We start from the raw sequence: 23657 nt of genomic DNA, 5'->3' as shown, positions 1-23657 counted from the left end.
GCTGGGGTCTGGCCTATAGGGACTGAGTGAGACAGGCCAGACACACCCTGGATCCCTCCCATGGTCCCTCCCTGGCTGGCCAACCTCCCGCGTCCCTCTCTGGCCCCGATTGTGCACTGGTGGGGTCCCTCGGCCTGGCCTGCACTCTCCTGTAATCCAGACCCCTCGGGGAATGTCGAAGAAACGGTTTCAGCCCGATCCCTCAGGCCAGGCAGGGGGATCCCACTGGTGCACAAATTCGTGCACCAGGCCTCTAGTGTGGATATAAAAATATAGCAGTGTACTATTTAATTCTTCTTTAAAAATTCCTCAAGAATATGATGGTTGAAGAAAAACTAAAGGTGTTTTTAATTACCACACTATAAATCAGAAGATAGTACATCTAGTTACATTGACTTACACTTCAAAGATATTAAAGATATTGCTTGATAAGACAGCGAGCCTAATTGATGTTTCCTACTATAAATTTACTTTGTTAATACCGAAACATGGTATATGAGACCCCATTTTATAGAACTTTGCAAGTTACATAGGCTCCATAAGAGGGTATTCCAGTTGGTGGAATTGACTTCTATAAGCAACTACAAACTTCCCCAATCAAACTCAAGTCTTGAAGGAAGGATAAGGAGAGAGAACTAATATGAATGAATATGTTTATAAACATAATTGATGCATTCCTGGTGTTTATTTTACTACTCTACTCAATGAGCCCATGTCCCAGAGTGAGGACAGATGGCACAGTTATATTTGTGGTTCTTTTAGTCTTATTCTTCACTTGTCTCTGGCAGAGAGAGACAAGCAATGATCCTAGTATTGGAAATATGTTTCTTTCGTATATTTTGATCCCTCAATAAAACCTAGCTACCTTGTATAAGGCTAAACTAAAGAAACTGCAATATGTTGTGATGAAATTGATTGAGGTCACCTAGGGAGTAATTATTAACAAGGAAAGGAAGATGAGTGGAGAGACTTTGGCTTAAAAATGCCAAAGTTTGCATCCTTTGCCTCACTTGAATTCACTTGACTCAAACCAGTTTCTTACGTTTAACATTTATTGAGGAAAAAATTACCAAATTTCTGCATTTTATTTTTTCACAGATTTTTCTTAAAGGCAAGTAGGAAGTACGGGTTTATATTTTAGCTTTCTGAGAATTAAATCCACCAATTTTGTATACCTTTTCTAATGTTTCCAAATTTTGTACATGTATTAAATCTGTCCATCACTTAGTTGAAGCATATTATATTCTAATGAAAAACATAGAGAAATAAAATAAGCAATATTGATTTGGTGAGAGAAGTGCTTTAATAAGGAGGACTAATATTTGAATTGGATACTTAAAGAATACAGAGGCTTCAGGTGTTTGAAGAAAGTTTTTGAGAAGGGAGTAAATGTAACTGAGGAAAAGTAACCATCTGGGAAGAATGTATGTGTAGCGACTTACATTAATGAATGTATGAATTCTTGAAACTGAGAAGACACTTGAAGAAGTGCAGAGTAGCTCAACATAACTACACACTGAGAAGCAATGTGAAACTCGTCTAAAACACAAGTGTTTGATCATGTTTTCTGGCTCTTTGAAGGATGCATTGAAAACCCAGACCAGCGTCAGAGATATCACTTAGGAGATAGCAACAGTCTATTTGGAAATGGTGAGATGATTAATTAAGACATTGGCAATGAGGATAGAGAAATGCAAATGGAGGAAATATAGGTCAGATGGAGTTTGGTGACCAATTAATATAGATTGAGGTCAAGCAAGATGGAGAAATCTAGGTTTTTGTCCTAGGCAGCTGTTTCATGGGAGTACTCAGGATGGGTACCTATGATTGTGCAGGTTCTGTACTATTCAAGTACACACAGCTAAATGACTGTGTGGCTGAAATCCAGACCACACTGTTTTCAAAGCCTTGCTCCCAGGGGGCATGGAGCTATATGAAGGTGCTTGCTGTATAGGCTATGGACAGCTCTAGAAGTATCCCATATGGAATATAGAAAATGGAGTGGATTTGGTATAAACCCTAATAGTACAATTTATTTTCTGAATCTAACATTTTAACTCATAGAAGCCCAAGAAAAGTATTCCATATATCTTATTCTTTTTATTTATTGATTGATTTGAGAGAGAGAGGAAAACATCAATTTGTTATTCCACTAATGAATGCATCCATCAGTTGCTTCTGGTACATGTGCCCTGACCTGGGATCAAACCTGTAACCGTGGCATATTGGGATGACACTCTAACCAACCAAGCTGCCTTGCCTGGGCAATATATCTCATGCTTGGAAGTAAGACAAGATAGGATTATGTTCACTATTTGGAGAAAAGACGTGATTCTCAGGATGAATCCCATGAGTCGGCACCATATCGGATATGCTCCAACCAATTGTCTGACTTCCCTCGGGCTTATAGAATAAAACGTGGTACTCCTCTCTTGACAGGAAAAGGAATAACATCACAACCTGCATCCCACACTACCTAGAAAGGAGTTGTCTTTCTCCACGTCTTGACATCCTTCTTTTTGTCAGGCCCTTCTGTTTGCTGTCACCAAATCCTGGGAAATCGATTTCTGCTCTAGTGACGTAAATGCTCTCTGTTTGAGATGAAAGACTGCCCCATTCATCACAGTCTTTCTTGGATATCACATCTTTTCCCCTGTTTATATTCTGAGACTTTTAAACTCCTGCAAATCCCCTAATTCTGGATAGTGGTAGGACTCAATGACCTCTCTTGCTTGCTTCGATTCTGCCCTGACTCTCTTTTTGCGTGTGCCCTGACTCCACTTTGCCTGTTTACTAACCACTAGATGATGATTATTATTATTTTTAATCTTCTGTGGAGGATATTTTTGCATTTATTTTTTATTTTAGAGAGAGTGGAAGGGAGAGGGAAAGACAAAGAGAAACACTGATGTGAAACACATTGATTGGTTGCCTCCTGCATGCGCCCTGACCAGGGCCCGGGCCGGGGAGGAGCCTGCAACTGAGGTACATGCCCTTGACAAGAATCGAACCTGGGACCCTTCAGTTCACAGGCCAACTCTCTATCCACTGAGCCAAACCGGCTAGTGCTAGCTGATCTTTTAAGTATCACTTTTTCTGAATCCTCACTTTATGCTGTGTGAGACACAAGATAAATCAGGTTATGGTCCAGCATTAGCAACAAAAATCTATGGACTAAATTCTTCATCTGGAAGAAACAAATAAAATAGCAGTTGCTAAGCAGGACTCAGAAACAGAGACAAGGGTGTGGGAAGCAAGAAAGTAGCCTGGGAACAGCTGGCAACATTTCAGACCTGGAGATAGTTTAGGCAAAACAAGCAATGAGACTGCCTGGGAAATCTCAAGAAACTAAGACATGGCCAGGGTCGTGTCCTCACCTTATTCTTGCTTTTCAGGTTAATCCTTTCCCTGTAAGATAATTCAAGAGTCATTCTTGCATTTTTTTCTTCTCTTCTATACACATGCATGCAATACAAGGAGAGAGAAGTTGGCTGTTTGTGGTAGGAAATGTAAATGATCATTTTGAAAGGGTGCCAGACAGGATCCGCTGCGAGTTTTCATAGTTACTGCTGCCATCTGTTCTTCAGTGTTGGGATGTGAATTCCCTGGCAAGCATCTCTCTAATTCTGCACTTTCACTGCCTTCTAGAGATACTCACTTGCTGAAGTGGCTTTTTTAAGAAGTGTTCTTTACTAAGGCAATGTTCCAAATGTTTTAAAATGAAAGCATCCAGGGTGTTTTTTATATAACATATTTTCTATATCTCTGATCAAAAATATTTCTCCGCCCTAACCGGTTTGGCTCAGTGGATAGAGCATCGGCCTGCAGACTGAAGGGTCCTGGGTTCGATTCCGGTCAAGGGCATGTACCTTGGTTGCGGGCATATCCCCAGGAGGGGGTGTGCAAGAGGCAGCTGATCGATGTTTCTCTCTCATCGATGTTTCTAACTCTCTATCTGTCTCCCTTCCTCTCTGTAAAAAATCAATAAAATATATTTAAAAAAATTTCTCCATTGTTAATAACATTTTTCTCTTAAAAATAAAAAATATTGCCTGTTCAGTGTTGTTCAGTGGTTGAGCATCAACCCATGAACCAGGAGGTCATGGTTTGATTCCCGGTCAGGGTACATGCCTGGGTTGCAGGCTCAATCCCCAGTAGGGGGTGTACAAGAGGCAGTGGATCAATTATTCTCTCTCATCATTGATGTTTCTATCTCTCTCTTCCTCTCCCTTCCTCTCTTGGAAATAAATTAAAAATATATGTAAAAAAAGTATTTTATTGAGTTCTTGTTGCGTTAATGTATGCTATTTCAAGCAAGGTAACACAGAACAGATTTCGTTTCAACCTTGTTTGCAGTTAGGCCTATCTACGTGTTGAGCTCTTTTATTTTTTTATATAATGTTTCTCTTTTCACTGAACCTTGAAATTATAGTAATTTGGGTACTTTTATTCTTCTGAAAGAAATAGCTAATGTCAAAAATAGTTCAAGTGATAAAGATGGTTTTTTGATAGGGGAGACAAGTTAGTTGAGAAGTAATACTTGTGATTGCTTTTTATTAAGTAAAATGCCTATAATTAAATGTTCAGATAGGAACAAAATAATATGTGAATTCTCAAAAGTAAGAATTACACATTTTCTACATTAAAGCAAAAGTTGTGTCTCTATATATTACTGATCTCTGTATTCTCAGTATCTGCCATAATGATAGCATTTAATAAATGTTTCATGTACTAATTAGTGAGTAAAGCCAAGTATGTTAATACTTTTTTAGAATAATAACTCCGATAATTTTGAGAAGTTTTTTAAAAGTTTTGAATTCTTAATTAAATATATATTTTTAAATTGCAGTCTTCCTTTTAAAAAACCCTTTAAACATCACTATAATAGACTAGTATTGTATTTCTGTAAATATTAACAAACTAGAGGCCCAGTGCACGGATTTGTGCACCAGTGGGGTCCCTCGACCTTGTCTGCACCCTCTCACAATCAGGGACCCCTCGGGAGATGTCAGAGAGCCGCTTTTGGTCCAATCCTACAGCCAGGCCACAGGACCCCACTGATTCACAAGCCCCTGGTGGTCAGTGTGTGTTATAGCTACCAGTCAAATGGTCACTTAGGGTTTTATATCTCTACTAAAGGCCCAGTGCATGAAAAGTCATGCACTGGAGGGGGAGTCCCTCAGGCTGGCCTGCTCACAGTCCAGGAGCCCTCAGGGGTGGGAGGCGACCCAGCCATCAGGGAAAGGTGCTACCCCCATCACACCTCTGCTGCTGCAACTGCAGGCAGTGCAAGCCTCGGCCAGGCCTGGTTACCTGAGCCTCGGGCGACCCTGGGAGGCTGGGCAGCCAATATCCGAGGCTTGCCTGTGCCTCGGACCAGCCCTGGGAAGCTAGGCAGCTGACAAATGAGGCTTGCCTACACCTTGAGCCAGCCCTGGGAAGCTGGGCAGCTGACATCCGAGGCTTGCCTGCGCCTCGGGCCGGCCCTGAGTGGCTGGGGGGCTGAGGGCGGGTCCAGTCAAACTGTGCACCTGCCACCTCCTATCTGGGCTGAAAGGACTGGGGGACTCCGGCAGGGCTGAGGGGACTGGGCGCTGCCATCTTGTGGCTATGGGTGCCATCATCTTTGTGATGGTGTGATGGTCAATTTGCATATTCCGTCTTTATTAGATAGGATATATATAAAAATTTAATCGACTGAACAACCAATCGACTGGTCGCTATGATGTGCAGTGACCACCAGGGGACAGACGCTCAACGCACAGGATCAGGCTCCCTCCTGTCTAGATCGGGCCTGAGGGGATCAGGCCAAAATCAGCTATCTGACATCTTCCCATGGGTTCTGGATTGCTAGGGGGCACAGTCCAGGCTGAGGGGGACCCCACCAGTGCATGAATCTATGCATCAGGCCTTTAGTATATAGATAGTCAGTAGAACAAATTTGATAATCACTTAAAAAACACTAATACTAATCATTAAATAATACTAAGATTAGGATATATCACTTATTAAGATTTGATAAGTGTACCATAAATTTTAAAAAATATTATCAGTAAATTGTCTCTAAGAAATTCACTAGTTCTTTGAAAAAAAAATGTTTCTGACTTTAACAATGAACTGTAAAAGAAGAAAAAATCAAATTACATATTAAATAATATATACACAGAATGGTATATAAAAGAGGGATCAAATTATATATTAAAATTTCCTGGCAAAAGATCAAAGATTGATAGAAATGGTTAAAACAGTTTTGAACCCTATATATAAAAATATCATGAATAAAGATTAAAAGTCAAGAAATAGGTTAGGAAAATAGTTGAAACAATTTTGATGTAAATATCTAATACAGATAAATTATATAAACTCTTTTGTAAAATATTCAAAGGGCAGAGACAATTTATCCACAGATATAAAAAGCCTAAGCAACCATTACGACCAAACGACCGGAATGACCAGTCGCTATGACATGCACTGACCACCAGGGGGCAGATGCTCAACACAGGAGTGCACTCCCACAGCAGGAGTGCTGCTCAGCTGACCCACCTATTCTAACAGCCCACCAGCATGACGGCAGCCACTCACTCCCTCAGTAGTCCTGCAGGTCCAATCTCCGGAGAACGGGCCAGGCTGATGGACCAGCGCTGCTGGCACAATCCCGACAGCGCCGCCAGCCTCCTGGAAGTTGGCCTCAGACACTGGCAGCTTCCCCTCCCTAGATGCTCCACAAGGAAGAAAGGATATAAAAGCAGCCACCAGGTGGCTCCCGACTACCAGTGTGAACGTCCGCAGGATGGATCCGGATCCCAGGCCAGCAAGGGCATCCCACCACCCGCCCAAAGAGCTGATTGTGTCCTGGCCCCTTTCACCCCCCTGGGAACCCCACCCATGCACGAAGTCATGTACCAGGCTTCTAGTATAGATATAAAAATAGCTAATAAATCTATAATAAGTTTAATCTTATTTATAATTTGATAAATGTAAATTAAAACTACAATGAGCAACTGTTTTACATTTCAAATTTTTATGTACTGAAAGAAAACATTACCTGAAAGCATCCAGGGTTTTATATGATAGGCACTCTCCTATGGTTGGCAGGAGTATACAATGATGTGTTTCTTAATTGTTATGCAGCATCTGCAATCTCTCAAATGTTTATATCCTGTGAATCACTAATTATTTTTCTAGAATTTATCCTAAAAAATAATAATAAATGTAACCTAAATATTTATATAAAAATGTATTAAATACAGTATTATTTATAATAGTAAAAAATTATAAAATATTTCATATATCCTAAATCAGAAATGGTTAAATATATAATAGTTCATATGATATATTTATGTTAAAAAATTTTAAGGACAATAAATCATTACAATGTAATATAAAGAATGAATAATGTACAAATATCTTAATCAGCAAGATCTCAACCAAGTAAATTTGCATATGTATGTATAATATTAACAGAAAATGACTAGACAGAAATCATTAAGATGTTAATGGTGGCTTCTTCTGGGGGGGATTACAGATGGTTGACTTTGTTTCTTTTACGTTTCTGGACTGCCTCGTTTTCAACAATGAGCATGTATTAGTTTTTAAATCAATATGAGATATGAAAAGACACCAAGTGGATCTTAATGAATCTTTGAGTTAACTTTCATGTGTCATAAGTACATTCTCAGTTTATCACTAATAGAAAACTTTTAAATAAACTTGTACATATTTCAAACATATGGCAGCATCATTAAAATGAAGTTGGAATATACTAGCAAACCACTAAGCACTGTTTCAGCAAAAAATAATTTTAATAAGATAATTTTATCTCTTGATTTTGTCTATAAAACATAAACAAAAATAGATGTTTCTTATCTGCCTCAAATATTATTAAAACATAAAAAGCTGCCTAAATTAATTTCAAGCTAACATTATTTATCACACTTATTCAATCTACCTAGGGCTTTCTTTCATAAAGGACAAGAGCTTTTTATTTTTTGTTTATCTCACCCTATCTGATGCCACAATAGAATAACTATAAATCTTTATTATTCGTTCCCTGGCAGAAATAAAAGTGAATGAAAAGGTCAGTTCATAGAGTTTATTGATTATTCTTCTAAACCCAAACCTGCTGAATATTAATGGTAGTTTCTATAAATATTTCATGGATAAGTATATACCATTCTGTGCATACTAAAAATAATGATATGGAAAGACTTTAACCTTATATTTGCATGAATTGACAGTTTATTAAGAGTTATACACTTAAACTGTGATACAGTAAACTCATTAATCTTCCCTTGATATAAGAAAATAATGACGGCAGGATGAAACATCTTTGACAGTACAAGGAAATTAATTTTTTAACTGCAATAAAAACCACATATATTTTGTAAGGTGAAAGAGATATTTTTAAAATAATGTTATTTTTTAGCATATTGATATTTTATATACTTAGATTCTTCAAATTCAAAAGTCTCTCTTAATGCTTTGTTTATTTTTCTTGGTAATAGAATATTTTTCCAGGGAAATGCTGGATAAATCTTTGTTGAAATATACTACCTTGCTTTTATCAATGACCATGAAAGTAATATATAATTTACACTTAGAGGCTGCAATGCTCAAACTTGACAAGTAGTGTAACTGTTTGCTCATTAAAAAAAAGGTACTGAGTGGTTTTGTGCTCATTTAGTTTTGAGGAGAAAAATCATTGATTTAAAATATTGTTACCAAAGTGTAAAGCCTAGACAGTTGATTCACAGTATTATTTTTATTATTGCAAAGTCATTGTGTATAAATAATCCTATATAATAAAGAGCTAATATGTAAATAAACATCATGCCCTCACGCCATCATGCCATAACGGCTCAGACACACAACACTGGGGAGAGAGGAATGGGGACCAGCCAGGCACAAATGAGCTCACGAGAGAGGAATGGGGACCAGCAGGCTGTGGCCCAGGAGAGGGACAAGCCACTTGTACCATGGTCCTGGACACCAGTGGCTGCGCCTGTGCCTGTGGCCCAGGGGAGGAACAAGCTGCCCGCCCCCCAGGCCCGGGCGCCTGTGGCTGTGGCCTGAGTGAAGCCGCCTGCCCACAGTCCCCTGCTGCTGCGGCCAACCTGGGCGAAGCTGGCCCAGGTTCCAGGTGCCTACGACCAGCCGGAGGGGGGAATTCCGGGTCCTGGGTACGGGGCGAGGCAGAGGCAGTTAGGGGCGATCAGGCAGGCAGGCCTGATTGCCCCTAGGAGCCAGTGGTCCCGGATTGCTAGAGACAGTTGAACACCCCTTGAGAGGTCCCAGATTGGAGAGGGTCCAGGCCGGGCTGAGGGACCCCCCTGCCTCCATGCACGAATTTCGTGCGCCAGGCCTCTAGTATCTTAATAAGTATCAATATATTCTTATGTTTATTATTTAAATTCCTATAAACAATGGGAATGGTGAGTAAAGCTATCTGGAATGTGGTAGGATTTTTAAGTGGTACCTACATTTTGTTAGGCAAATGTTATCTTCCCTTAGAAACTAAAAGCTTATTGCTGGGGTCCAACCCCAGCAGGTCCAGGAGTCCCCAAAGGTGTGGACGGAGTCGGCGAAGAAGGAATGACACGGAGACAGCGTTCAGTTGATCAGCAGCCTAGCCAGGATCTCTAGCCAGGATCTCCAGCCAAGTTCTGTTCAGGATCTCCAGCGAAGTTCTGGTTAGGATCTCCAGCCAGGTTCTGTGTCCATGTTCCCTCGCTAGGTTCTCCAGCCAGGTTCTGTGTCCATGTTCTCTTGCTAGGTTCTCCAGGTTCTCCAGCCAGGTTCTGTAGCCATGTTCCCTCGCTAGGTTCTCCAGCCAGGTTCTGTCCAGGTTCTCCAGACAGGTTCAGTCACCAGGTTCTAGTCAGGTTCTCTTGCCAATTTCTGTAGTCAGGTTCAGTCCAGGATCTTTTGCCATGTTCTCTCCAGCGAAGTTCTTCTGTCTTTAGGTTCTGTGTAGGTCTGTCTTCTAAGTTCTGTGTGTAGGTTCTGTCTTCTTAGTTCTGTCTTCTTACATCTGTATTTATACTAGTTGATTCCAATCCTATCAATCTCTATTCCAAAGGTTAGGGCGTTTCTTATCTCCATTCCAGGGAGTAAAGATTATGTAGCTTAAGCATGATTGTTTGTAGTTAAAGTGATTAATTACCCGCCTGGCACTTAGTTAAGAGGTTTTATTCCCTCCTTAACTTCAGGGGAAAATCCCTACCTGGGGAAACAACCTTTCTCAGAGAGGAGACCTTGGTTAAAACACATAGTGCCAGGAAGGTGAGGAAACATATTAAGAACAGTATGCCATATATGCCGGGTCCCTTGAAACAGCAAGGATGGACCGGCTCCCGGCAGCTTATCCAGAAGTTTTTACAAAATGATCTCAGGTGTCACTAAGGTTATTTAGTTTCTCTTTTTATGAAATAATTATTATTAGTCTTAAAAATATTTAGTAAAATTCTTAGAACTTATACTTTATCATATGTTATTATGTTTGTCAATTTTTAGGTTGGAAGAAAATAGGTAATATTTTGGTGTGTCTAGCTCATGAGAATTTTGATATTGGCATGCCAATGAAATTTTAGTTTATATCCTCTTTTCTTCCAGCCTCTAGATATTTTGTTTCTGCTACCTCACCTATATCTTAAAAAAAAAAACCCCACAAACCCATTTTATAAAAGACTAGAAGCCCAGTGCACGAAATTTGTGCACTGGGGAGGGATGTGTCCTTCAGCCCAGCCTGCACCCTCTCCAATCTGGGAACCTTCGGGGGATGTCCTTGGGATCGGGCCTAAACTGGCAGTCGGACATCTCTCTCACAATCCGGGACTGCTGGCTCCAAACCGCTCAGCTGCCTGCCTGCCTGCCTGATTGCCCCTAACCACTTCTGCCTGCCAGCCAGATAACCCCTTAACCAATCCCCTGCCAGCCTGATTGACACCTAACTGCTCCCCTGCCAGCCCGATCACCCCCAACTGCCCTTCCCTGCCAGCCTGGTCACCCCCAACTGCCCTCCCCTGCTGGCCTGGTTGCCCCCAACTGCCCTCCCCTGCCAGCCCGATAACCCCCAACTGCCCTCCCTTGCCAGCCTGGTCACCCCTAACTGCCCTCCCCTGCTGTACTGGTCCCCCCAACTGCCCTCCCCTGCTGGCCTGATCACCCACAACTACCCTCCCCTGACGGCCATCTTGTGGTGTCCATCTTTGACCACATGGGGGCCTCCATCTTGTGCAAGGGTGTGATGGTCAATTTGCATATTACCTCTTTATTATATAGGATATTTGTGGAATAAATGGCCATCTCCACTCATCAAAGTGTCTGACAATGCCTTAATACAACTAGCATAACATTCTGTATATTTGTTGAATGTCCACAGGTCTCAAGCAGTTACATTATCTACCATTATGTATGTCATTTATCAACTAGAGACCCAGAGCACGAATTCATGCATGGGTGGGTTCCTCGGGGTGGCCGGTGGGGATCAGACCCCAGCTCTCGCACCCAGCCTCACAGCCGAGCAGCCCCACCTGGCACCCTGCCTTGGCCTGGCACTGCCCCCCTTATCTGCTCCACCTTTCCACCTGTGGGGTGATCAATCAGGGCCGGTCCCCCCGCCTGGCTCCCACAGTGCCTGGGAGCCGGGCAGTGGCCCCACCTGGTGCCGCCACCACTGCTCCTATCTGCGGTCGAACTCCAGGTCCCCTGGTCAAACTCCTGGTTGAACGACCACCTGAGGGGACAATTTTCATATTAGGCTTTTATTATATAGGATGGCATACTTTATTCCAGAATTTGCATTTAAATCACATATTTAAAATGTTGAATTTTCTTAACATTTTTAATTTTTTTCCGTTCTGAAGTTCTTAAATATGGAACCAGGGATTCTGAGTTTTAATTTGGAACTCAGAGTGAGGGTGTGGTGGAGGAAGAGGTTAGGTTCAAAACCTGTCCGATAAATCAAAGTAATGTCTAGAGGACTGAGGCATAAGTAGGGGTGGCATCCAGGAATCTAAAGTATGGTTGGTGATATCGAGTCTGGCTAGGTGATTACTGCAGCATTAAGAATTGCGTGTGTATATCAAGGATCATAATGAATGAGGGATGAGATGCTGGAGGGGGAACATCATCCTGCTGGACCACTGCTGGCGTACCCAAAGAACTTGTTTCACAGTGTTCCAACAGCACTGGCTGAAGGACACTCAGATACTGACATATCTTACAATGTCCATAGTTATGGTTTTATAAATAACCATGCAATATGTAATCAAAGCATTCAAAAAGATACGCAAACATTGTTTATATGACTCTTTCTTCAACTTTTAATACAACAAGCTAACAAGAACGTATATTGTTAAAAGGTAGGACTAAGAAGGTGTTTTTATAGAAATCAGGCATAATGTATGAGGTATAGGAATTATTTATTGAAAGAAAATCTCTGTGTTTTACATGTGCATGTTTAAGTAGGACAGTTGACCTGGCAATATGAACTATCAAAGAGGTTGATTATCCCTGGCTGGTGTGGCTCAGTTTGTTGGGGCTCCTCTGTGCACCAAAAGGTTGCAAGATTGCTGGTTCAATTTCTGGTCAGGGCACATGCCAGGGTTGCAGGCTTGCTCCCTAGTAGGGGGCATGCAGGAGGCAGTCGATCCATATTTCACTCTCACGTAGATGTTCTCTCTCTCTCTCTCTCTCTCTCTCTCTCTCTCTCTCTCTCTCACTTACTCTCACTCTCTAAAGACAAAAAATATATTGTTTTTTAAAAAGAAGTTGATTAATACCTGTTATATGAAGTACTGCTACACCAAAATGTAGGAATGTGTTTAAAAATTACCTACAAACAGGACTAGCATTTTCCTCTGGAATTAGTTTTAAATATGCAAAATTATTCAAACAGTTATTTAGTTAATATTTCTGGATTCTTCATAAAAGGAAGGAAGGAAGGATGGAAGGAAGGAAAAAAAAAGTTGAATATATAAAACATTTATTTTCAGGCAGATCTGCTTCTAATTATGCATGAGAGTCAAAGCTACAAATGCCCTACCAGATAAATAAAATAGATCCCTGGCCCCACTGAATTATTGAACATTAAAAATATACATAGTAAAAGGTATGCCTTTTTTTTACTATTCTTCTTAGAATTATTAGTCATCTAATATAAACCCAAATTATAATTTGCCAACAAGTGTATTTTTAAAAAATTTTGCATAGTTTCTTTTTAATTTTCTACAAATCTGAATTTTTGACATACATATCAAGTTAAGTAACAGCCATCACAAATATTCAACACTCCTAACCACTAGCAATTACTGATCTGTCCTATGTATTTATAGTTTTGCCTTTTCTAAAATGTCACATAAATGGAATGTATGTGAATGTTCTTAACAGATTTATTCACAGTTTTTCAAATGGGAAACAACTCAAAGAGTAAATACAAGATGCTCAGACTTGTAATTTATTGAACTGTCCTATATTGTTGAGAAAAATTTATCAGAGTTATAGATCTGTAATTTGGAGAAAAAAGAGCCCTTTTATAAGGCATACTAGAGGCCCGGTGCACAAAAATCATGCACAGGGGAGGGGGGATTCCCCTCAGCCCAGCCTGCATTCTCTCCAATCTGGGACATCCCTCTCACAATCGAGGGCCACTGACACCTAACTTCTCACTTGCTTGCCTGCCTGATTGCCCCTAACTGGCCCCCCTGCCAGCCTGATCACCCTTAACTGCCTCTACCTGCTGACCTGATCACCCCTAATTGCCCCCCCTGCCGGCCTGGTTGCCCCCAACTGCCCCTGCTTGCCAACCTGGTCATCCCCAACTGCCCCCCTGCTGGCCTTGTTGCCCCTAACTGCCCCCCCACCATCATAGTTGCCCCTTAATGTCCCCCCTGCCATCCTGGTTGCCCCCAAATCTCCCTCTCTGCTGGCCTGGTTGCCCCCAACAGCCCCCCATGTCAGCCTGGTCACCCCTCAATTCCCCCCCTGCCAGCCTGGTCGCCTCCAACTGCCCCCCCCCTGCTGGCCAGGTAGCTCCCAACTGCCCCCCCTGCTGGTCTGGTTGCTGCCAACTGCCCTCCCACCAGCCTGGTCGTCCCTTACTGCTCCCCTCTGCTGACACGGTCACTCCACGCAGCCTGCTGCTCAGTCGTTTGGCCGTTTCTCACTGACCCCCCCCCCCCCCCCCCGCCAGCCTGGTCACCCCACTCAGCCTGCTGCTTGGTCGTTTGGCCATCCCTCACTGACCCCCCCCTGCCGGCCTGGTTGCCCCACGCAGCCTGGTGTGCAGTCGTTTGGTCGTCCCTCACTAACCCCCCTGCCGGCCTGGTTGCCCCACGCAGCCTGTTCGGCCCTCCATTTGGTTGTTTCAGATGTGACAGCCCCTGGCTCTTTATACATGTGGATAGTCAAGAATTCCTTAGTCCCTGAATCAAGACCAGTAGTTTTTCTGTAGCTGTTGGTTTCAAAAAAAAAAAGAATTCTTAGCACATCTTAATGTAATTAAAAATGAAAGGATGGAAAAATATATTGATGAGGTATGAGACCTACTACTCAGAGCTATTTATATGAGTAAATTTTTTCTTCTTCAGTAGAAACCTATGTTCTATGAGGTTTTTTCAACTTAATTAAATGTGCCATAATAAATAAGATTAATTAATTAATTGTATCCTGGCTAGGAAGAATTGTGGTATCTGAAAAATGAAAGATGAATGTCAAATCACAAAACTTTCAGATTAGGAAAATAATGTTGTTATCAATCAAAATTTGCTCCTTTAGGATTACTTAGCAAAGAAATATGTTGAACAATTTTTTTTTTCTCAAAGTCTACATTCCAATTTGTAGACATTACTGGCTATAAGCAGCATTTTCAAAAGTAAAACTTTCATTCATTTAACAAACATCTACTAGTCATCTGTTCAATAGTAGACACCATGTTATATTCTAGGATTGTAAAGATAAATAAAACACTGTCCCTGACTTCAGGTAATTCAGAATATGACCAACAGAGATAGAAAAGTACACACACAAATTGTTATAGCAGGTGTATATGCTACAATATAGTGATTAACATAGACTTTATCTGGTCGCTCTACCCTGTCCCTATCATGAAGAAATTCTTTAACTTTTAAAATAAGTTATGGTAGCTCTGCCCTGCCATACATTTAACATTCACCTCTACTACAGTGCCTTCATATTAAAATAATTTGTTTAAATTTTTGTGCTCCGCAGTAAACACTGAGTTCTTTAAGGAGAAGAAGTATAATTTATTCATCACTTAATGAATAAAAGAATATACTTCCTAAATAGAATTTTTTTTTTTTTTTTTTTTGGAAGGAGAGATAAGCAAGAGCAGTCAAGATGGCTATGTTACCTATAGCTGAGATAGATTTGCAAGGATTAGGGAAAACTTAATAACGGAGCTAAGCAAGTAAAGAAAGGTAATAACACTTATATTGCCTGGCAGAAGAATTAACAAGAAATGTAAATAAAGAAGAGGGAAAATAATTTTTAATGAGAAATTATATAATCTAGGCAGAGTGAATTTGAGATGTTGACAGGACATCCTTGAGAAACTTCTAGTAGAAATGTTGACCCTGTAGTCAGGAGAGAAGTCTGGCTTAGAGATGTGAATGAGTGTCATGATCATGGGAGTGATATCAAAGTTGTGGAAGACTAGGAAATTTCCGAGAAAGAATGTCTAAAGTGAATTAAAATTAAGTTCTGAATATTGGGGAATTCAGAGGAATCCCAATGAAGAGGATTCTGAGGACTCCAGGGAAGTTTGCAGGGGTAATCAGGCTGCCCTGCCCTGTTCGTGACAGGGGAAGGCGCAACAACCCCCTGATTGGCCCTGCTCTGTGCCTGATATGGGGGAGCTCCCAACCCCCTGATCGGCCCTACTCTGTGTGTGACAGGGTGTGGCGCCCCAACCCCCCATGGGGCCTGCTCTGTGTCTGACGGGGTGGAGCTGCAACCTCCCCATTGGCCCTGCCCTGCGTGTGATGGGGGGAGTGCCCCAACCCCCTGATCTGCCCTGCTCTGTGTGTGACAGGGTACGGAGCCCCAACCCCCCTGATGGGCCCTGCTCTGTGTGTGACAGGGGGCAGCGCCCCAAACCCCTGATTGGCCGGCTCTGTATGTGACAGGGGTGGTGCCACAACTCCCTGATCCTCCCTGCTCTGTGCGTGACAGGGGCTGGCGCCACAACCTCCCCATTGACCCTGCCTTGAGTGTGACAGGGGGCGGTGCCCCAACCCCCCAATCGGTCCTACCCTGAGCATGACTGAGGGTGGCATCTCAACCTCCTGATCCGCCCTGCTCTGTGCATGACAGGGGGCGGTGCCCCAACTCCCCAGTGGCCCTGCTCTGAGCCCGACCAGGGACTGCGGGGCAGGCACCTAGGGATTGGGCCTGCCCTCTGCCACCCGGGAGCAGGCCTAAGCCAGCAGGTCGTTATCTCCCAAGGGGTCCCAGACTGTGAGAGGGCACAGGCCGGGCTGAGGGACACCACCCCCTCACCGCCAGTGCACAAATTTTTGTGCACCGGGCCTCTAGTAATATTATAAGAGTAGAACCCATAATAAGCATTCAATTCATGGATGTCATTGACCATTGTGAAAATAATTTCAGTAAAGTATTAGGAGAAAGATCTTGGAATCCAGAGGAAAAGAGAGAAATAACACTATGCCTTTGGAATTTGAAAAAAAAAATTACTTTTGGATAAAACAAAATTTCTAAGGAGCCCTGAGAAATCACCTGAAGTTAGATAACTCAAACCTATATGCATTCAGTCATTATAGTTTTTATAGATCATAAAATATATAAAAAATATTATATTATAATAACATAATATAATATATAATATTGTAATAAAATATTATTATATTAGTCATTATAATTAGTTGACTTTTTGTTATTCTCCAAAATGAGAAAGAAGAAAACATATATTTAATTACTATGAAATCAGGACAGATATGGAAGAGTATATGGTGTCAAGAACTAGAATATAGTACTAGTTAGACTATCATTTTAGTGATCCTTTTCCTCCGGTATCTTTGGGTACTGGACCATTTGATACAAAGCTCAGTGGGGTAAAATACACAAGAAGACTTAACAATAGATAATAGAAAGTATCTATAAGTATATATGACAATTAGGAATGAGTAGATTTTAGAGTACTCAAAGTATAAAAAGAAGATGGTGGTCCAAAAATGAGATTATAGAATTTGAGTCTTAGAGGTATAGCAGATTGAGAAGATGAAAAAATGAAAGGTATTATAAAATGCCCACGTACGTGATATGTTTGCTTCCCACACAACCCTGTGAGATAGAAAATTCAGAATAGCAAGTTTAAGTGAATATACCAACTAAGCACCTCTATTTATATCATCTTAACCACAAAGGTACTGTGTTCACATGAAACTTCAGTGGTTTTAAAGCAGGACATATGTGGTGGTTGTGATTCCAATAAGAATTATTACATTTAACTTTATAGCCATTGATGCTAGGATTTAAATTGATAGAAGCTATTATTAGAAATATTGATGTCTATCTCCTTACCAGATAAATAATCACTTTAAAAATACTCATTATAAATTTTACTTTTTTGTTTAATTTTATTATTTGAATGCAGGATATATTGTGTGCTAGGCTTTCCTTTAAAATTCACTTTATGTAAGTGTGAGATATTACCTCCATAATTGCTTTTCTCTTAATCTCCATGAAACAGAAGACTTTATTCAACATTTAGGTGTTAGTCATTGACTTGAATGATAGAAATTCAAAGAAAAATCATGCATTCTCTATGCTTACAAAGATCAGAGGCTAATGGTCCATTTAAACCTGTTTTATTGATTTATTAAACAATGTGTCAAATCCAGTCCTACAAGACTGTACATGGTATTATAGTAGGGCAGAGGAGAGCTAACTAATCCATCCTGACAGCAGAGAGCAAAGAGGCTTACTGGAAGAGGTATTATAAAGGTAAGGATCACTTGATCAGATAGGCAAGGGGTAGCTCGAGCAATAGCAGAGGTTGGAAATAACATAATGGTGATGGGAACTGGATGCAGTTCTAAGTTAAAGTTCAGAAAGTGAGGCAAGGCATGCGAAATGTTGACACTGAAGATGTGACCTAGAGCCACATAAGGAATAGCCTTGATGTCTTTTTAAGGAGCCTGAACTGTGCTTTAAACTAGTGATTATTAAAATGTGTATATTTATATTTGTATAACTTATATGTATGAATTACTGTGAGAAGATAGTTTATAAATAACATATACAGGTATCTATACTAATAAAAGCGTAATATGCTAATTAGGGCAGACGTCCATCTGGACAAAGCCACAGCGGCTACGAGGCTAGGGCTCAGGCAGCCGTGGGCTCAGGCAGCATTGAGCCCTCGTGGCTGAGTGGCCTGGGGCTTATGGCAGCCATAAGCCCTGGTGGCTGCAAGGCCTGGGGCTCATGGCAGCTGTGGGCTCAGGCAGCTGTGAACTTCAGAGGCTGCAAGGCCTGGGGCTCATGGCAGCTGTGGGCTCAGGCAGCTGTGAACTTCAGAGGCTGCAAGGCCTGGGGCTCATGGCAGCTATGGGCTCAGGCAGCTGTGAGACCCGGTGGCTGCAAGGCCCAGGGATCAGGCTTCGCAGCCGCTGCAGCCAGCAGTGGCAGCAGCAGTGGGGTGATGGGGGTGGTGCCTTCACCTGATCAGCCTGGTCGCTTTCTGTGGAGGGAGGCCAGACTGCAGCTTACACCTGCTCCTCCTAGGAGTAGCGGGCCTAAGCCGTCAGTAGGACATCCCCTGAGGGCTTCCAGACTGTGAGAGGGGGCAGGCCAGACTGAGGGACCTCTCTCCAGTACATGAATTTTCATGTACTGGGCGTCTCTCAGTGGCCAGATTATTATGACCACCCCATCAGCACTTCGTTGGGCCACCTTTTGCCTTCAATACTGCAGCGATTCTTCTTGGCATTGACTCCACGAGATGTTGAAAGGTGATGTGAGGGATCGGACACCATGCCTGATGAATAGCACTGTCCAGTTCTGTGAGATTTGATGGTTGTGGAACTAGCTACCTGATGGCTCTTTTAACTTCGTCCCACAAATGTTCAATTAGATTGAGATCTGGTGATTGTGGGGGCCACCTAAGCAAGGTAAAGTCTCCCTCATGTTCTTGAAACCACTCCTGCACTATATGAGAACTGTGGCATGGCGCATTGTCTCGTTGGAAGAAGCCATCTCTGTTGGGATACGCCCTCAACATGATAGGATGAACCTGATCAGCAACGATACTTAGGTATGTTGTGCTATTCAGACATTATTCCACACGAATTAAAGGGTCCAAATCATGATAGGAAAACATGCCCCAAACCATAACACTACCCCCACCAGCTTGAAGGGTTGTACTCATGCATCTGGGGTGCATACTTTCATGCTGTTTCTGCCCATTTCTCACTCTACCATCTGCATGATGCAACTGCAAATGTGATTCATTGGACCACATGACTTTTTTCCAATGCTCAACTGTCCAATCCTTGTGTTCCTGTGTGAATTGGAGACGTTTTATCTTGGTAACTACAGACAGCAAAGGTGTTCAAACAGGCCTTCAGCTTCCATATCCCATACAATGCAGTGTATGGCAAACAGTGCGTACAGAGATCATTTGAGAGGATCCCTGATTCAGATCTGCAGTAATTTGATGGACTGTTGCCCTTCCATTGTCTTGTACCAGTGTTGCCACTCTCCATTATTCCCTAACATTGACTAGTCGCTGATGGCCACAATTCGCATGTTCAGACCCAGATTTGGGGCTGACAGTCCAGTCTTTAAACACTTTAACAAAAGCTGCTCTTGAACATTTAACAAATTCAGCTGTTTTTCTGATACTAGCTCCATGGCTCCAAGCAACAACAATCATCCCACATTCAAAGGCTGTTAAATCACATTGTTTACCCATATCTTCAGGGGAAAAAAAAAAATCACTTCTACTCTCGTGGTAAACAACCTGCTTCTCTATTTATAATGGTCTGGCCCTCTAGCAACTTTAGCATGAAATTATAGCTAATTTGCCTACAAATGTCAGGTGGTCATAATAATCTGACCACTCAGTGTATATAAAAGCCTAAGTGACTGAACGACCGAAGGACCAGTCAACCGGTTGCTATGATGTGCACTGACCACCAGGGGGAAGTCACTCAATGCAGGAGCTGCCCCCTGGTGGTCAGTGCGCTCCCACAGTCAACCTCTGGTGGCCAGCCAACCTCTCACGGTCCCTCCCTCCCCCTCTGGCTTGCTTCCATGGCCTATCTGGACTGGGTGAAACACTCCCAATGGGCCTTGATCACTGGCAAGGCCGAGGGACCCCACCCATGCACGAATTCATGCACTGGGCCTCTAGTGAAAAAATATAAAGGATATTGTAAATAAGAAATAAGAAATTTTGAATTATGAATGTATTGATTGAGATTCTTATGTGCAAACTGCAGAACCTACTCTGGCTAATTTAAGTAATAATAGGATATTAGAAGGCTCTCTGGATTTTTGGTATGATTGGAGAACCAGGCTCTTTGCAGGCTCTTAACCAACCATAGCCACTTTCTCCGGTGGGTACCACTGACACTTGGGCAGATATCAGCCACTGCCGATGGAGAACTGAGCAACTCTGCTGCTATGTTTCCCAGAAGACTGTTTTCCATATTTGTGACTCTGTGGGTACATATGATAGACAAGCACTGTGTTACATGCTGTACTGTCTATCAGGCGAAATAGAAATGTGAGTGTTTTTGTAGTCTACCTTGGGAAGGTAAGACTCATAATGTAGGAAATTATCAAAATGAGGTATAGTGAGAGTATTCAAAAGATTTGAACAGCCACAAATGACAGATATTTACTACAGTAATACAAAATACCTCTTTGCTCTCATGAAAAATACAGTTGTTATTGATAGTAATCTAATTTATAAATGCCTTTGGTAATGGTGATACTTTATGCTATCAGTACCTAATATCTCAATCCCAAAACATACCTAGGGAGGGATCACATTAACAATATTTGCTATAAATTCAAATTTTCTTCTTGACAATACCACTTTTAGTTGTTTTCATATATTATCTCTATTATTTTTAATTTATGTGACTCCTAAAGCACACACATAGATATTTTCTTCAACGTGTGGATTACTTACAGGAGGTCTTTAAAAAGCCCCTTATCCATTTTGTGTGAAAATCAGCTTTTGCCTCTATCTGATATCTGTATCCAGAGTGCATGAGTTCATTGAATGGAGCACAGGTAAGCAGCAGCACTGCATCACAGCAGACTAAGAACCAACCAGTAAACGATAGAACTGTGCTCTCCCCCTTTGCACTCAGGAACCCCATTCTCCTTCAGGTGACCCTGCTTAATCCTTACTTCTGCAATGTATGACACATTGACTAGGTGACAGTGCCCATGTTAGCCCATTTTACGCATTCTTCTTTGGATCAAAACCAAATATATTCAGAATTTCAGGATTTTTTTAAAATTTTTTTTAATTAAATCTTTATTGTTCAGGTTATTACATTTGTTCCTCTTCCCCCCCCCCCCATAACTCCCCTCCTTCCAGTTCCCACCCCACCCTCTGCCCTCACTCCCCACCCACTGTCCTCATCCATAGGTGCACGATTTTTGTCCAGTCTCTTCCCGCATCTCCCACACCCCTTTCCCCCCCAAGAATAGTCAGTCCATTCCCTTTCTATGTCCCTGATTCTATTATAATCAACAGTTCATTCTGTTCATCAGATTATTTATTCACTTGATTTTTAGATTCACTTGTCGATAGATGCATATTTGTTGTTCATAATTTGTATCTTTACCTTTTTCTTCTTCTTCCTCTTCTTAAAGGATATCTTTCAGCATTTCATATAATCCTGGTTTGGTGGTGATGAACTCCTTTAGCTTTTCCTTATCTGTGAAGCTCTTTATCTGACCTTCAATTCTGAATGATAGCTTTGCTGGATAAAGCAATCTTGGTTGTAGGTTCTTGGCATTCATCACTTTGAATATTTCTAGCCACTCCCTTCTGGCCTGCAAAGTTTCTGTTGAGAAATCAGCTGACAGTCGTATGGATACTCCCTTGTAGGTAACTGAGTTTCTTTCTCTTGCTGCTTTTAAGATTCTCTCTTTGTCTTTTGCTCTTGACATTTTAATTATGATGTGTCTTGGTGTGGTCCTCTTTGGATTCCTTTTGTTTGGGGTTCTCTGCGCTTCCTGGACTTGGAAGTCTATTTCTTTGACCAGGTAGGGGAAGTTTTCTGTCATTATTTCTTTAAATAGGTTTTCAATATCTTGGTCTCTCTCATCTTCTGGCACCCGTATAATTCTGATGTTGGTACGCTTGAAGCTGTCCCAGAGGCTCCTTACACTATGTTCGTATTTTCGGATTCTTTTTTCATTTTGCTTTTCTGGTTGGGTGTTTTTTGCTTTTTCGCATTTCAAATCTTTGACTTGATTCTTGTGCTCCTCTGGTCTGCTGTTGGGAGTCTGTATAGTATTCTTTATTTCAGTCAGTGTATGCTTAATTTCTAGTTGGTTCTTTATCATATCATCGAGGGTCTCATTAGATTTCTTGTAGATCTCATTAAGTTTATCGGCGGCTTCTAGACAGTTCTTGAGAGACCTTAAAAGTGTGTTTCTGAACTCTATATCTTCCATTGACAATTTTGTCCTGTTTCTTTGTCTCCGCATTTTTTTTATGCTTTCTTTGTGCACCCCTTAGTGGTCTTTGTGCACAGTCTTGTTGTAGTTAAGCCTTGATTGTTGTAGTTAATACTGGGGGGATTTGACCTCCAGGCCAACTGGCTGTGAGAGTCAGCTGTGTCTGCAGTGGGAAAACTTCTGTCCTCTGGGAATGTGCTAATCTAGCCTTTGCCTAAGGCTATCTGGCAAATGGCTCTGTGCAGGGCTTGGGCGGGGCGGGTCGCACGGGATCAACAGGGTGGGGGGAGGGAGCAGTTATGGCTGCTCTCAGTCCCGTCCCCAGAGGCTCTGCCTCTCAGAGTCCCAGCAACCGCTGCAAACCTCGGAGAGAAAGCTGCCCTCGCATTCCGACCGATGCCAGACAGTCCCACTTCTCCCATTTGAGTCTGCGTCCCTAGAGACTAGCCCAGAACTGCAGCTCAGGGCCTGTGCCTCCCTCCCGATTGAAAACGACAACCACGCCCTCAGCCACCAGCCTGCTCCACGCGCGCACCTCTGCACATTTGTATTTTCCACACTGTGCCTCCTCTGAGTCTCGGTATGCTATTCTCTTTCCTTCTAGTTGAAGAATTTCCCCTCAGCCAGCTTTCCTGTGGTTCTGGGTGATGTCTCTTTCGTCTTTTAGTTGTATTTTTGAAGTGGTTGTGCGAGGCAGCATTCTCCGGTGTTTACCTATGCTGCCATCTTGGTTCTCTCAGGATTTTTTTTTTTTTATGCCTCAATGGATCTCTCATGTGTCCCATGGGGCTGGTACATTCCACTTGAGAATCTACTGCTTTGGGAAAGAGAACTCTTTGAAGAGTGTTAAGGAGGAGAGTGGCATGGCCAGATGTGAACTTTTGACCATTGGCCCAACTTTAGCTGGTTAAGTTGTATTAAGAAAGACCAAAGTCAAGAAGGCCAGATTGTACTGGCCAGATACTGTG

At 42.0% G+C, this 23657-nt stretch overlaps 1 protein-coding gene across 3 annotated transcripts in view; it reads left to right on the top strand.

Moving 5' to 3' along the window:
• Window positions 1-23657, top strand: part of NAV3 (neuron navigator 3) — an 840800-nt gene that overhangs the window by 721673 nt on the left and 95470 nt on the right. The window lies entirely within an intron of this gene.

The sequence above is a fragment of the Myotis myotis genome, unplaced genomic scaffold, assembly GCF_014108235.1.
Source record: "Myotis myotis isolate mMyoMyo1 unplaced genomic scaffold, mMyoMyo1.p scaffold_m19_p_3, whole genome shotgun sequence".
NCBI lineage: Eukaryota > Metazoa > Chordata > Mammalia > Chiroptera > Vespertilionidae > Myotis > Myotis myotis.
The sequence above is the reverse complement of the archived record's forward strand: the minus strand, read 5'-3'. Positions and strand labels throughout refer to the sequence as shown.